The sequence below is a fragment of the Lepidochelys kempii genome, chromosome 1, assembly GCF_965140285.1.
Source record: "Lepidochelys kempii isolate rLepKem1 chromosome 1, rLepKem1.hap1, whole genome shotgun sequence".
Taxonomy (NCBI): domain Eukaryota; kingdom Metazoa; phylum Chordata; order Testudines; family Cheloniidae; genus Lepidochelys; species Lepidochelys kempii.
Genome location: NC_136380.1, coordinates 217,126,617 through 217,140,424, shown reverse-complemented (window position 1 = coordinate 217,140,424; position 13,808 = coordinate 217,126,617). Strand labels below are relative to the sequence as shown.

Sequence of the window (13,808 nt, the reverse complement as noted above, 5' to 3'; positions counted from 1 at the left end):
TGTCTTCCCCAAGCCCCTGTTTCTCTTCTTGGATGCCTCTTCCTGTCTCAGGGTTTCTCTCTACACACACTTAGCTTGTGTCAAACTGGGGTGTAAATTTACCCCGCACTAGCCTGCTGCACACTCAGTGGAGATGATTTAACGCGTCTGGTGAAGACACATTACATCGATGGGCAAGCGCTCTTCTGTCTACACAATTAGTCCACCTCATCGAGAGGCAGAAGCTCTGCTGGTGGGAGAGCGTCTCCGGCTGACATAGTGCGATGCAGACTCTGCTTTAAGTCGACGTAAGTTACATTGTTGGGGGGGGGGGTTGTTTTCACACCCCTGAGCGATGTAACTTACATCAACTTAAGCTGTAGTGTAGACAAGGCCCCAGTGCTCAGCCACACCATCCACACGGACACTCGATGCATGGCAGGACAGTGCAGGGTAGATTTACACCCCAGCTTGCCACGCACTAAATGTTCATGGAGGTCTGCTCTCAGTCTCCCATAGCCCACTCTGGCTGCTTATTCCAGTCTCGTCACCCAGTTAGTCTTAGACTCCCCTGACACCCTGGTTCGTCATCTGGTTTGTTTCCTCACCCACCTCCAGTTCCTCCCCATTGGTTCCCAGTCCCAGACTCCTCCCCCAGTCAGTCCCAGTCTCCCCCAGCTCCTTGCTCAGCACATCACAGTCTCTCCCCACCCACTTACTGTCCTAATTGCCCTGCCTAGCCAGTCCTAGTCTCTTTCCCCCTCCTCCCAGTCCCAGGCTCCTTGCCCAACCAGTCCCCATCTCCCGCTTTCTCTCCATCCACCTGCCTCCAGGCTCAGAATAGTCCCCCTGCATCCTTATCCTCATCTACTTTCCCCTGCCACCCTGGTCTGCATTCAGTTCAGGTAGCTTCCTCCTCACACTGCCTGGGCCCAATACGTGGATACAGTCTCCCTCATCTCCATTCTAGTGCCTGGTGTCACTCTGGTCACAGCAACCAGGAGCATAATTTCAGCATAATTTTATTGGTTACACATCTTGCCACTGCTGCAGCCCCTCTTCAGAGACCGTCACCTTCTTGCGAGGACGGGGCTTGTGTGCTCCAATGATCCTCAGAGCTATGCTGTCGGGAGATTCATTTTTCTTCAAATTTGGTGTAATAAGAAGATTCCAGAAGACTTGAGAAATGCCAACATTGTTACAATCTTTAAGAAAGGAGATAAATTGGAGTGTGGAAATTATCGTGGCATTGACTTGCTATCTGCAGCAGGGAAAATTCTTGCCCATATCCTCTTAAACCGATTACTTCCCCTTGCTGAGGAAATATTGCCGGAATCTCAGTGCAGTTTCAGACCATCCTGCTGGACAACCAATATGACCTTCCTTGCTCACCAAATCCAGGAAAAGTCTCGGGAGCAAAATCAGGACCTGTACCTGGCTCTCATTGATTTGACAAAGGCCTTTGATTCTGTCAATCATGAAGCCCAGTGGAAGGTCCTGGCCAGATTTGGCTGCCCTCCAAAATCTATTAAGGGCCTAAGGCTTCTTCATGATGAGATGACTGTCACCGTTCTCTGGCCTGGAGATGGATCCTTTCATCGTCAAAACTGGGGTTAAACAAGGAAGTTTTATTGCCGCAACCCTGTTCTCCATGTATTTAGCAGTCATTTTGGTCCTTGATAAATACCTCCTCCCCACTGGAGTTGACATTCAATACAGAATGGATGGGCTGTTCATTAATCTTTGACATTTCTGCTCAAAGTCTAAAGTCCTCAGGGTGTCCATGACTGATCTTCAAAACGCTGATGACTGTGTCATCGTCACGCACACTGAGAATAACTTTCAGTCCACACTGGATTTTTTTGCACAAACTTACCGAAGCCTATGACTCTCACTCCATATCAAGAAAGCTAAAGTGCTCCATCAGCCTGCTTAAGGCCTTGCACATGAGCCACCACAAATCACCATCGAGGGACAGACTTTGGAGAGAGTTGAGGACTTCTGTTACCTCGGTAGCCAACTTTTTCAAAATGCAAAAATGGACAGTAAGATCCAGCACAGGATCCAGTGAGCAACTGCTTCCTTTGGGAAACTGCTCTGGCGCGTTTTCGCAGACCGTGACCTACGGGAGGAAACCAAGATCCAGGTCTATGAGACAATTGTTATTCCTACACTCCTTTATAGACGCAAAACCTGGGTGACCTATCGACAGCACCTCAAGAGTCTGGAGAGGTAACACCCACAATGCCTCTGGAAGATCCTTTGCATCAAGTGGGAAGATCACTGCACTAACACCAGCATCCTCATTGAAGCGAATGTCACCAGCATTGAAGCAATGATCCTCACTCACCAACTCCGCTTGGCTGGACATTGTGTGCGGATGCCAGACTCTCTCCTCCCAAAACAAGCCCTCTACTCTCAGCTCACCAATGGTCAGAGATCCCGTGGTAGTCAGAGGAAACCCTACAAAGACACACTGAAAGCGTATCTCAAGAAAACTCATCACGAGCTGGGAGGAGCAAGCAACCAACCGATCTCAGTGATGCCACATCCTCCAACAGGCAGTGGCCTGCTTTGAGGAGAAGTGCCCTGCCCTCAAAGTTGAAAAGAGAGAGGGAAGGAAGGAAAGAAAAAGAACTTTCTCCCAACAGGCAGCTGACCTGTCAGGAAACATCTGTACCTACTGTGGGCAGATCTATAATTCCAGGATCGGACTCCTGAGTAAAGGACCCAGAAGTAAATCTGTGGTAGAGATCATCCTGGAATGGAGGGATCGCCAATGCTGCAACCAATGAGGCTGTGGGCCTACAGACAACAGCCTCTGTCACTGTGCATCCCTGCTTCACTCCCTTGTCACCGTCCAGCCCGTGCACTGACTGAGGCAAGGACCTTGGGAGAGGAGAATGTTTTGGCAAAGTAGGGTATTAATCCAACCAGAAATGAAAAGTGAAACTGGACGAGAAGGGGTTGAGAGAGACAAAATGGCTGAGGTAATAGCTTTTATTGGACCCACTCCTGTTGGTGAAAGAGACAAGCTTCTCAGCTTACAGCTCTTCTCTGTCACATCAAAAGTTTCTCTCTCTCCAACAGAAACTGGTCCAATAAAAGATATTACCTCACCCACCTTGTCTCTCTAATATCCTGGGACTAACACGGCTACAGCAACACTGCATATCAGAAGACGACTGTCACTTTTGGGAAAGTTTTCTAGTGTTCTGTCAGGTCAGCATCTCTCAAAAATCGCTTGGTGCAGAACCATCACAGCTCCCGTAGGTGTTTGTTCTCAGTGATATCTAGTGCACAGGGCAGTTTGTCAACAGATGACTGGTTATTTCTGGCATAATTCTGAATGCACCCAATCTTGAGTCCTTTATTCTGTTTCTACTCAGTCTGTACAAAGCAAACTCACATTACAGTTGTGACGTTATTGCCATGAACTGTGACCTAATAGATCATTGTCTAGGGGAAGGTTGTAGTTTGCTGGTTATGATTATGCTGCCTGAATGTGTGTATCATTTTTGTATTCGAAGTTATGAATATTGGCTATGTAATTATTTGATTCTAAGTTGCCTCAGTGAAGCATTTGGTCGGCTTCTGGAGAAAGGACTATTCTCAGTAAGTGCCCAATCAAGAAACACTTAACTGACAATGGACTTTGGGAGACACCAATCCACATCTGAGCTTTCCTGGGAACATTCAAGCTAACATGTAAACAATGGCGTCGGCCTGCAAAAAGCTGAATCATTCATAGATGTGACTTGCCCAGGTGTCTGCAAACTCCATCTTGTGCAGGGGATTTTACACAGGAGGACAAGGTGGTTTCCAACCACAAGAGAAAGACTATATAAGCCCCCGTGGAACTACCCTGCCAGCACGGCAGGGATTAAAGGGAACCTTTGGGCCCAGCTAGCTCCACTCCGCTGTACATGCAGCCAATGTCAGGCCTGGGGGGAGAAAAGGAGAGAGCCTGGCTCAGTTGAGGGCTGACTGGCGAAGAGGCAGGAGCTATCCGCCTCCCTACCTGAGGGGAAGGGTCACTAGCCTGCCAGCTCGGGTAGCCACCAGGGAGTAATCACTGTCTCCCCAGCCAAGGGGGACTGTGGAGGAGACCTAGGAGCCTCCAGAAACTGAGGTAACTGGGTCCCTGAAGCTAACTGGGTCACCAAACTTACAGCTTCTCCCTCTGAAGGAGCCTGAGACTGCAGCATGATACCACCCAAGATCCACAAGAAGGCGCTATGGGATGCAAGCCACCCAGCGAATAGAACTAGAGGGGCCAGGCTCCAAACAACAAGAACAGGAATAGGAAGTAGCCCAGGACAGGGGATTTAGACTCTCTGCTGGGAGGCCTCCCCTATTCAGGGATTGAGACATGCAGGACTATGGACTAGGACCTGGTGGAGAGAGAGAACCTAAGTTTCTTTGCCCAAAAGACTAAGACAAATTGACCTTCAAAACAAGGAGCCAGAGATTAGGGGTACAAAACATGCAGGAGCTTGGCCCTTCAAGGGCCCTGTTAAAAAGCTGAACTCTATTCCCACTGCAAACATGCAGCTCCAGCTGAAACACAAGAGTAATTTTACAAAATTAAAATTACTATGCTATTTCATTTCACAATTATTATTGTGCTATTTCAGGGGAAGATATTATTCCTACTAAATGTTCAGAAGAGAGAACTTAAAAATAAAATTTATAATGGGTCTGTAGCTGTAATGTTAACTATTCAGTTACAACAAATGCGATAATATGATATTCCTGTGCTGTGTAGGGTTGAGGTATATTTTTGGCTGAGCTCTCTATTCTACTCTCGATCTACAGGGTATCAGAGATTGTGAAATTTTCTGTTACTGGTTGGTCCAAAATGTGAGAAGTAACAGAGCAGACGGGGGAGTGCTTTCGGCAAAATCTAATTCTGGCCAAGCTGGGAGAATCTGCCCATTCCTTGGTCACCCTATGAGGGTGGCAAAGGGGCTATGTACATGCCCCAGCCTCTGTACTTCTGTGGTTGGGTGTCTGGGTCTGGATTTTAGCATGAGTGTAACATTTTCAAAAGTGCCTCAGTGACTTAGGAACCTACGTGACATTTTCCTTTTCCATTTTCTCTCCTATCTGCATTTTTAGACCCATTCAAAGGGAAAGGGAAAGGAACGATGTGGCACTGAAACAACTGGAAATGAGATAATGAAAATGCTTCACAGTCACACATGGGGCTCCTCGGTGCCCAGTGACATGAACAGTAATAATTGCAGTTCAGTAATAATAATAATTACAGGACTTGCTCTGCTTTTTGTTCATTTCTCCTTAGGGTCACAGGCACACAACACGTTGTGGGTTCCAGCCCTTTTCTCTCAGGGGATTTGTCTTTCAGGACAGAGTAGGCTGATTCTTACCTGAACAGGTCACTCCAGCATCCTCTGTGTGATCACAATAATTCACTCCCCATCCCCTGTTCCTGCAATGCCAGAGAGCAGACTCGGTACTACGACAGGCAATGTTATCCAGCCAAATTGGTCCAGATCCTGCTCCAAAATGAGCATTACGATGGGCACTGACAGCAGCTCCACATTCCAACTGCTTACAGACAACCCCAGCATCTGTCATGTCCCAGCCATCGTCACACACTGTCCCCCACCGCTCCTGGTGTTTAACCTCCACTCTCCCGGCACAGGGGCTGCCTCCATCCGCCAGCCTCAGCTCGTCAGCACCTTCAAAGACAGACACAGAGCAGGGTCAGAGCAGCAGGGAGCCCCCTCCTCAGCATTATCACAGCAGAGTCCGTGCTCAACAGGAAGGGATCCATGCCCAGAACCAGGAGAATGGGACATGCCCAGAGCTGCCTCATGGCACCACCTTCTCACGTCTCAGGGTCTCGCACTCGGGGCTGTCACTGCTGCAGCTCTCCCCATTTTATCCCCACTCTGGTGGTTTGGGGAGTTTTTACCTGTCTTGTGAGAACACGATGGAAGGCGCCAACTCATGGAGTTTCCCTTATTCCAAATGGCACCATCTCCTGTCACTGTCACTGGGGCTGAAGCCAGCGAGATGGTGGGGAGATGGTCTGCAGTGGGGTAACAGGGAGGCAGGAGAGAAAGTCGGAAGGGAGGGGACAGGGATCTGAAATTGGGGCAGGAGGGAGCAGTGGAGGTGGAGCACAGGGTGGTCTGGATCGGGGAGCAGGGAGCATAGGGCTGGAGTGGTTACTGAGCAGGGGGCAGGAGGGAGGAGAAGGGGGTTTAGAGAAACGGGCTGCATGGAGAGTTGGAAAGAGGAGGGGTCTGGAGTGGGGGACAGGAGTGAGAAGTGAGGAGGGGGTGAGGAATTGGGCAGGAGGGAGAGAGGGGGAGGGGAGAGAGCAGAGAGGGGGCAGAAGGAGGCATGGGGAGAAGAGGGGTTCTAAAAAGGGAGGAAGAAGGAGGTAGGGGTTGGGAGGGGTGATCATGTGTAAGAGAGGAGGGAGGGACTCTGAAGCAGTGCAGCAAGAGGGTGAGGAGGGGAGGGGTGTGGAGCAGAGGATGGGAGGGAGGGGAGATGGCCTGGAGCAGGGGGAGATGAGGGAGAATTGGGGAGGATGGAGGAATCGGGATGGAGTGTGGGGAGTCTGGTGCTGGTAGACAGGAGGGAGGGGAGGGGTTCTGGAGCAGGGGTACCGGAGGGAGTATTGGGGAGGGGAATGGAGTCTGGAGTAGGCAGGGGATGGGATCAGGAGTGTGAGGGGCAGGAGCAAAGGAGAGAAGGGGAGGGGGCTCTAGAATGGGGGCAGTGCTTTCCCGCCTCAGGCAGAGAAGTTGCAGGGGTGGGGTGGGGGAAGCCTGGGAAGTGTTGCTGTTTGCAAATGGCTAAATCAACCCTGCCCTGTTACGGTGACATTATAGCGGATGTGAATGGTTGATGTCAATGTGAAGGTCTCCAATATCTGTAACTCACCTCTGAACAGTAACAGAAGTTCTGTGTGCGAGTGTGAACTACGCTGCATGAATTAACTCAGTGGCTGTCAAGCTATTTCCCAGTCAGCGCTTCCTCTGTCAGAGGAACTGAATCAGGAGGCAGAGTGAAGGCAGTGCTGGGCAATGGACTGCAGTTCCCATCTCAGGGGTGAGGGGAGGGTAAGCGCAGACTCCAGCTGAGCAGCCAGGGGGAGTTGTGCAATCTGGGTGCATTAAATGGTGACTTTTCAGTCTGCAGTTCTCACCCCCATGCTGGCAGAGGAATAGAGGGGGGTTCTGCAGTCCAAAGACTGACTGAGTAACATGACCGGATGGTTTTTATAACCTCGTAATTTTTGTTCTGTGGAGCTTGTCATTAGAGCCTTATGCTCCCCACAGGACTTTCCTCTCCCCACCTCCCCACACATTTCCCTCTTCCACTGGTCTCTTCCCACCCGCCTCCCCTGGGCTCTTCCCCCCTCTCTTCTCCCCTTTCTATCTGGCCTGTCCGCCCTGCATATACAGGCTGCTCCTTCCCCACATGAGAAGCAGACTCTGCCCCCACTCCCTGACATTGGCATTTCTCCCAGTAGCTCTGAGCTCCACCCCTGTCCCCAGTTGTCTCTACAGCTGTTTGCATTTCTGGGGGTTGTGGAGAGGCAAAGCTGGCTGCTGGGAGGGAGGCAGTTAACAGGGAATGTGAGGAGGGGCCACTGCCTGCAACACAATCCTGGGATATTGGCTGGGAGAACTGGTCCACAGGACAGGGTGTGAAGAGCCAGGACTGTCCCTCAGACTGGGAGCAAGTCCAGGCATCATTACAATGCCCAGGAGTTACAGCTACATGCAGAGTTCCACTGTGAGCCCTGGAACAGGCTGGTTGCAGCTGTGGATGGCTGAGCCAGGGACACCGTGTTTATGGAGCCTCCACGGAGCTGAGAGAACAGTGCAGTTCACACCAGTACGTGGCCAGACCATCCTGCTCCTTTAATGCCAAGGAAATACAAAACACTCACTTTGCTGCAATCCACAGGGGCTTTTATCAGGTACAGCTCACTTCAGTGCAATCCCACAGGGAACCCATGGGGCCTGGTCCGCACTGAGAAAAATAGGGGCTTTTTTTCAATGGAGTTAACTCCGTGATGTTCACTTGTGGCAGGACCCAAGGCTGCAGCACTGCTCTAGCTAAGTGCACACACAGTTCTGTTTCCCTGCACCCAGTAGAAACTAAGAACAGCCGGCAGTTTCCTTGCTCAGAAATCCCCCAGCCTGCCCCTCCAGTGAGCTCCAACTGGCTTTGTTTCCTTTCTGCTTCCAAGATCCCGGTCACAACTCCTTCTACTGGCTTCTCCCCCCACCAGACACATTCTGAGACCAGTATCCTAGCCCCTGCATTGGCAACAATGGAAACCCCTGGCTTAGCTCTGCCCTGCCCATGTGCCCAGTGCCTTTGGCAGTAGCCCCCACTGTCTGCAGCTGTTTTCACTACGTAAAGGATCTTGATTGCTCTGTCTGTTGAGCCTAAAAGAGAGTTCTCGCCCTGCCATTGGCTTTCATGAGGTCTGTGATTGTCTTAGGATCGAAGACTCCCCAATGGCAGCCATCAGCACCTTTCAGGATAACAATCACTTTTACAAACTGCACCTCTCATATGCTGGCTCCACTTCTGTGACCCAACTTGGAATAATGACCCCACCCAGCACTCTGAACATTGGGGAAGTTCAGATCTGGGTCTGGGAGTGAAACCTGCAGCTTTGACCCATCCCTGATATATTCTCATTTGTTGGCCTGAACCCCACTGAATTTTACAAATTAGTTTTCCTGCACAATGTAAAGAGGTCAATAATTGTGAAACACGATCTTCTCGCAAAGATTGACCTGGCCTCTTCTTAGAGCTCAAGGAGGAGAATTGGGGCACTGAGGGAAACGGAAGAGTAGCTATATGGTGATATCCCCTTTGTTGTGAACTCCCCCACATCACTGTGTCTGTGTCATGTGAAGTAAACTCAGATTTCCAATAGAAAATAAAAAAATATGAAAGAGATGATGCACATTTCCTCAGCAATCAAACAAAAATACTTTGAGCTGAGCATGTGCTTGGCATCACTATAGGACGTTATCCCACAAATAGCTGGAGAGTATTTTATGCTCCCCGTGTCACTGTGTCTGCATCATGTGAAGCAGTCAAATTTCCCATAGAAAATAAAAAATATTCAGGGGATGATGCACATTTCCTCAGCAATCCAACAAAAATACACTGAGCTGAACATGTGCTTGGCATCACTATATGACACCATCCCACAATCGTGCAGTAATTTATCCCGCATGTGGTAATAACTGTCCATCCCCTGCAATGTCAGTCTGATCAGCAGAAGTCACCACAGAATTCCATGCTTTCCGGTCATGTACAGCTGTGTCATGGGCTCTAATCCCAGCACATTATATAGGAACTTCTTGGGAATCTGAAATATAAACTCCAGGTAACCTGCTAGATGGTTGGTTTGCTCAGGATTTTCTGGGTACGAGCCCCCTACTCAACGCACAGTGACTGAGCTGTCTGTGAAATATATATCAGGGCAGGTTTTTCTCAAAGACAACAATTTAAACCGATCTTGCTGATTATCAAGGTCAGGGTCAGTTTCTCAGGCTGGCGCAGCAGCACATCGGGTTCCCATGAACCAGCTACTGCTGAGCAGTTCACTGCCCTGCCAGACACATGGATCATTCTTGTGCTGCTAACACCAGCCCAGCAGGTTCCAATCACTGTATTATTTGAATCATATCTGGGTGCCACATTCAATTTGAATCCTATTGCTGATCAGTTTTGGAGTCTTTGGGCCAGATTCACTCCCTAAGACGCACCAGCACATTCTGATGTATCTCATGATCTGCTCCCCCCTCCCGCATTGCTGTTAAATCTTCCTGGAGCTGGGACACTGGGTAGCAAGGAGCCTGCAGCCCCCTCTGTGCTGGAGGAATGAGAGCAGCCCTGAAACTGGACAGGGGCGGCCTTGAGGGAATTAAACCAATGTAGCCGTGAGAGGCCCTGATGCAGCACCTCTGCCATGCAGCTTGTGCCGGTCGGGCTTCTCTAGATTCCAGCTAGGATTCAAAGCTTCTCTGCTCCAGCAGAAAACCTGGGGGAGGGAAGCAGGGCTCCTGCAGGATAAATCTTCCCGCTGGCAGAGCTTCCAGTACCCCCAAGGGCACAGGGCATTGCACACTGCACCCCAACACACACAAACACACACATTTGTGTGGGAGGAATCAGCTCTGGGTTTATTTGGATAAATCCTGCTCACTTCAAAATTGCAAAACTTCTTCTGGCTTCAGTGAGTGAATGGGGCAGTGAGGAGCCAGGACTTGGCCCTTGGATTCTTGGCCCTGTTGGATTCTGGACCAAACAGACATTTCTGTTGGATCCCAAATTATTGATGTATTTATTGGGATTAAAATTACTAAAGCGATGCCCAGCCAAGGCTCTAGGCATGCGGACGGCATGGATAACACTCAAATCCCTGCAGCATGAAGTGACCATTTCAACCGGAACTCAGCCAGACAGACACCCACAGAAACTTCTTCCCACCCTTTTCTCATTATGTGACGCACGGCCTGGGTCCTTCCCACCCGCACCCCCAAACAAGTGTCTATTGCAGTGTGCACAGAAGGTCACCAGATTTGGGCTATTTTGGCCCAAAGGGGACAACAAGTTTCAAAGTCCTGGAGGCCTCACAGACAGCACCCTGCCAGCCACCCCTCTCCTTTATAAAAAGGGGGAACCAGCTTAGGTGCCCCCGCTAACCAGAGCTGTGGCAGTACGTCACGGGGAGAGAGGGGATCTCTCAGGGAGGCTGGTCCCAGACCATTCAGGACTTTATAAATCATCACCAACACCTTAACCTCCACCCAGAGATGGGCAGCTATTGCAGACCCTCCAGCACGGCTGTAACATGCTCCCAGCAAGATGTGCTGATCAGTGAGTCGCTGCTATTTGCACCAGCTTCCTTCTCTGAATGGTTCTAAGGTACAGCCCCACATTAGGGTCATTTGAATAGTCCAATCTCAAGCTTACAAACATTTTGATAACAGTGGCAAGGTCTAATCCCAAAAGGAAAAGTCATAACGTCCAAGCCAGGTACTGATGGTAAAAAGCTGACTCTAAAAGTTACCACCCTCGTTCCAGTTAACCCAGCTCCCCTGGTGAAACACTGAGGAGACTTACCTGCAATGTCCTGAATTGTGAGGAGAAGAAGCCACAGCACCAGAGTGGAGAGATGTCCCTTCATTGCCAGCCTAACTTGCTGTCCCCCCACTCACTGCACTGGCTGCCCCTAAACACCTGCCAGGACTCCTCTGTATCTGACAAGTGACAACAAAGCAGGGGAAGGGAAATATATAGATTCAGAGACTGGCATCAGCTGCGGGAAGGAACCAATAGCAAACCCATCTGCCTTTTTAGTTATTATCAGTGGTTTTATCTGTGACTTTATGCAGCTAAAACATCCAATAAAACTCGAAAGCAACAAACATCACCATATATGAGTGATGAGCCCCCTCCTGATGTCAGGTTTACCACAGCCTCAGATCATCGGGTAACCCCCAATCTCCGGAGCCGGAAGGAAAAGTTCTGCACAAACTGTAGCCGTGCTGTTTCTCGCCCTGATAGATTCTATATCATATTAAATATGAACTGAGAGACATTAGAGGCTGGTTATTTTATAAACTAGGAAAGAAATCTCTTGTGCCAAAGGTGATCATTACAAGACCAATTCCCAGTATAGGACATGTCCAATTACAGACAAGGGCAACTCACTAGAACCAGGTTATGTCGCTCACATCAGCTTTATAGAAGAAGAATTACTCAGCAGCATCTGAAATATTGACAGTTCTTCCACTACTAGGCCTTGGGGCAGGGGGGAAAGTGGACCGGTACAACATACCAGTAAAAATTGGCTGCCGGTAGCGGCCCGTACACAGACGATGTTGAAGTGCTGCCACGGCAGCGCTTTAACATCATTGCCCCCCACCCAGGCTGCCAATGAGGGGCACAAAAGGGACAGCTGCCCCGGGGCCAGCAATTTAAAATTTAAATCACCGACGGAGCTCCGGGCAGCACAGGCCAGGGAGCGCGGATGGGCTGGCTGGGGGAGGCTGACTCCCAGCCCCGCCCCTTCTGCCCAAGGCTCTGCCCTTTCCAGGGGCCTAGAGTCAGGCCCCTGTACTGGTAAGTGCTTAATGTTACTTTCACCCTGGCCTTGGGGTTTCCTGTCTAGACCATGATTCTTAGTGGTAGAGGCAGAGCATAGGGCTTCCTGAGTAGGCCATGACCCTCTCTTGCAGTAGCAGGAGGTCCTGCACACACCATGCCCATCAGTGCTATCAGCAGCAGGAGGGCTCCTTGGAAACAAGTGTACTTGATTCATGGGACACAGACAATTCAAGGAACAGACACAAGGCAAGGGAATAGCACAGAATAATGACTGGTTGGCACCACACCTACCTCCTGCTCTTCCTCAAGAGAATTGTTACAAATACTTGGATTAAGGGAAACGTCTTTAACTTTTTACCTTTGCATTTTCTCCCCTGCTGTCCTATCTGTATGGAGAAAACTCCCTGAGAAAATCTCTGGAACCAACACCTAATCCTCCTTTGAATCCCTCCTTGAGACTCTGTTCTGTTGTGATTCCGGAAAAACACTTGGCAGGGGAGGTGTTTATGTGCCTCTTCCCCTTCCTTCTGTCTCCTTATTTTTAAGAAACTCTGCGCCCCAATCCTTCCATTCCCCCTCACTCTCCCCTCCCACTACTTAAACAAACAGTAATGACAAAAAGGAAATTGCACCAAAGTGGTATAAGGGGTCTACCGTCAATCAAACGTTAACCCCGCCCCTTTACCCTTAAGTCCCGCCCACCTGTCACCAAAAGTCCTGCTTATGGGGTATTACCTCCAGGGTCAATCTGGACAGATGACCAGGAGCCAGGTCTCTCATGTGACCCCTCTAAGAACTCCTCCCACTGCCCTCTACCAATCAGGATGGTTTTTGCCCTGGTAGGACTCCTCCAAGAGGTGATTTGACCAATCAAGGGGAGTTCCAGGGAGGGTTGACCCATCCAGAAGTGGGTCGTGTGACGCCCTCTAACAACTCCGCCCACTGCCCTCTACCAATCAGAATGGGTTTCAGCTGCTGGGGACCACCCCCGAGAGGATATTTGACCTATCGGGGGAGTTCTGGGGCAGGGTGACCCATCTAGGTTGCCTCCCTCATTCATTAAGGGGCCCACACTTTCCTGTGACTTTAATTTTCCTGAAATCTGCTGGGAGAGCAATACAGCGGTGCATAGACAATCCAGGAAGTTTTTGGAAAGCATAGGGGACAATTTCCTAGTGCAAGTGCTAGAGGACCCAACTAGGGGGGGAGCTTTTCTTGACCTGCTGCTCACAAACCGGGAAGAATTAGTAGGGGAAGCAAAAGTGGATGGGAATCTGGGAGGCAGTGACCATGAGTTGGTTGAGTTCAGGATCCTGACACAGGGAAGAATGGTAAGCAGCAGGATACGGACCCTGGACTTCAGGAAAGCAGACTTCGACTCCCTCAGAGAACGGATGGGTAGGATCCCCTGGGGGACTAACATGAAGGGGAAAGGAGTCCAGGAGAGCTGGCTGTATTTCAAGGAATCCCTGTTGAGGTTACAGGACAAACCATCCCGATGTGTCGAAAGAATAGTAAATATGGCAGGCGACCAGCTTGGCTTAACAGTGAAATCCTTGCGTATCTTAAACATAAAAAAGAAGCTTACAAGAAGTGGAAGATTGGACAAATGACCAGGGAAGAGTATAAAAATATTGCTCGGGCATGTAGGAATGAAATTAGGAGGGCCAAATCGCACCTGGAGCTGCAGCTAGCCA

At 49.9% G+C, this 13,808-nt stretch overlaps 1 pseudogene; it reads right to left on the bottom strand.

The window, feature by feature from the left end:
- Positions 1-11,188, bottom strand: part of LOC140907395 (antigen WC1.1-like) — a 41,773-nt pseudogene extending 30,585 nt beyond the window's left edge.
- Positions 11,189-13,808: the final 2,620 nt, after the last annotated feature.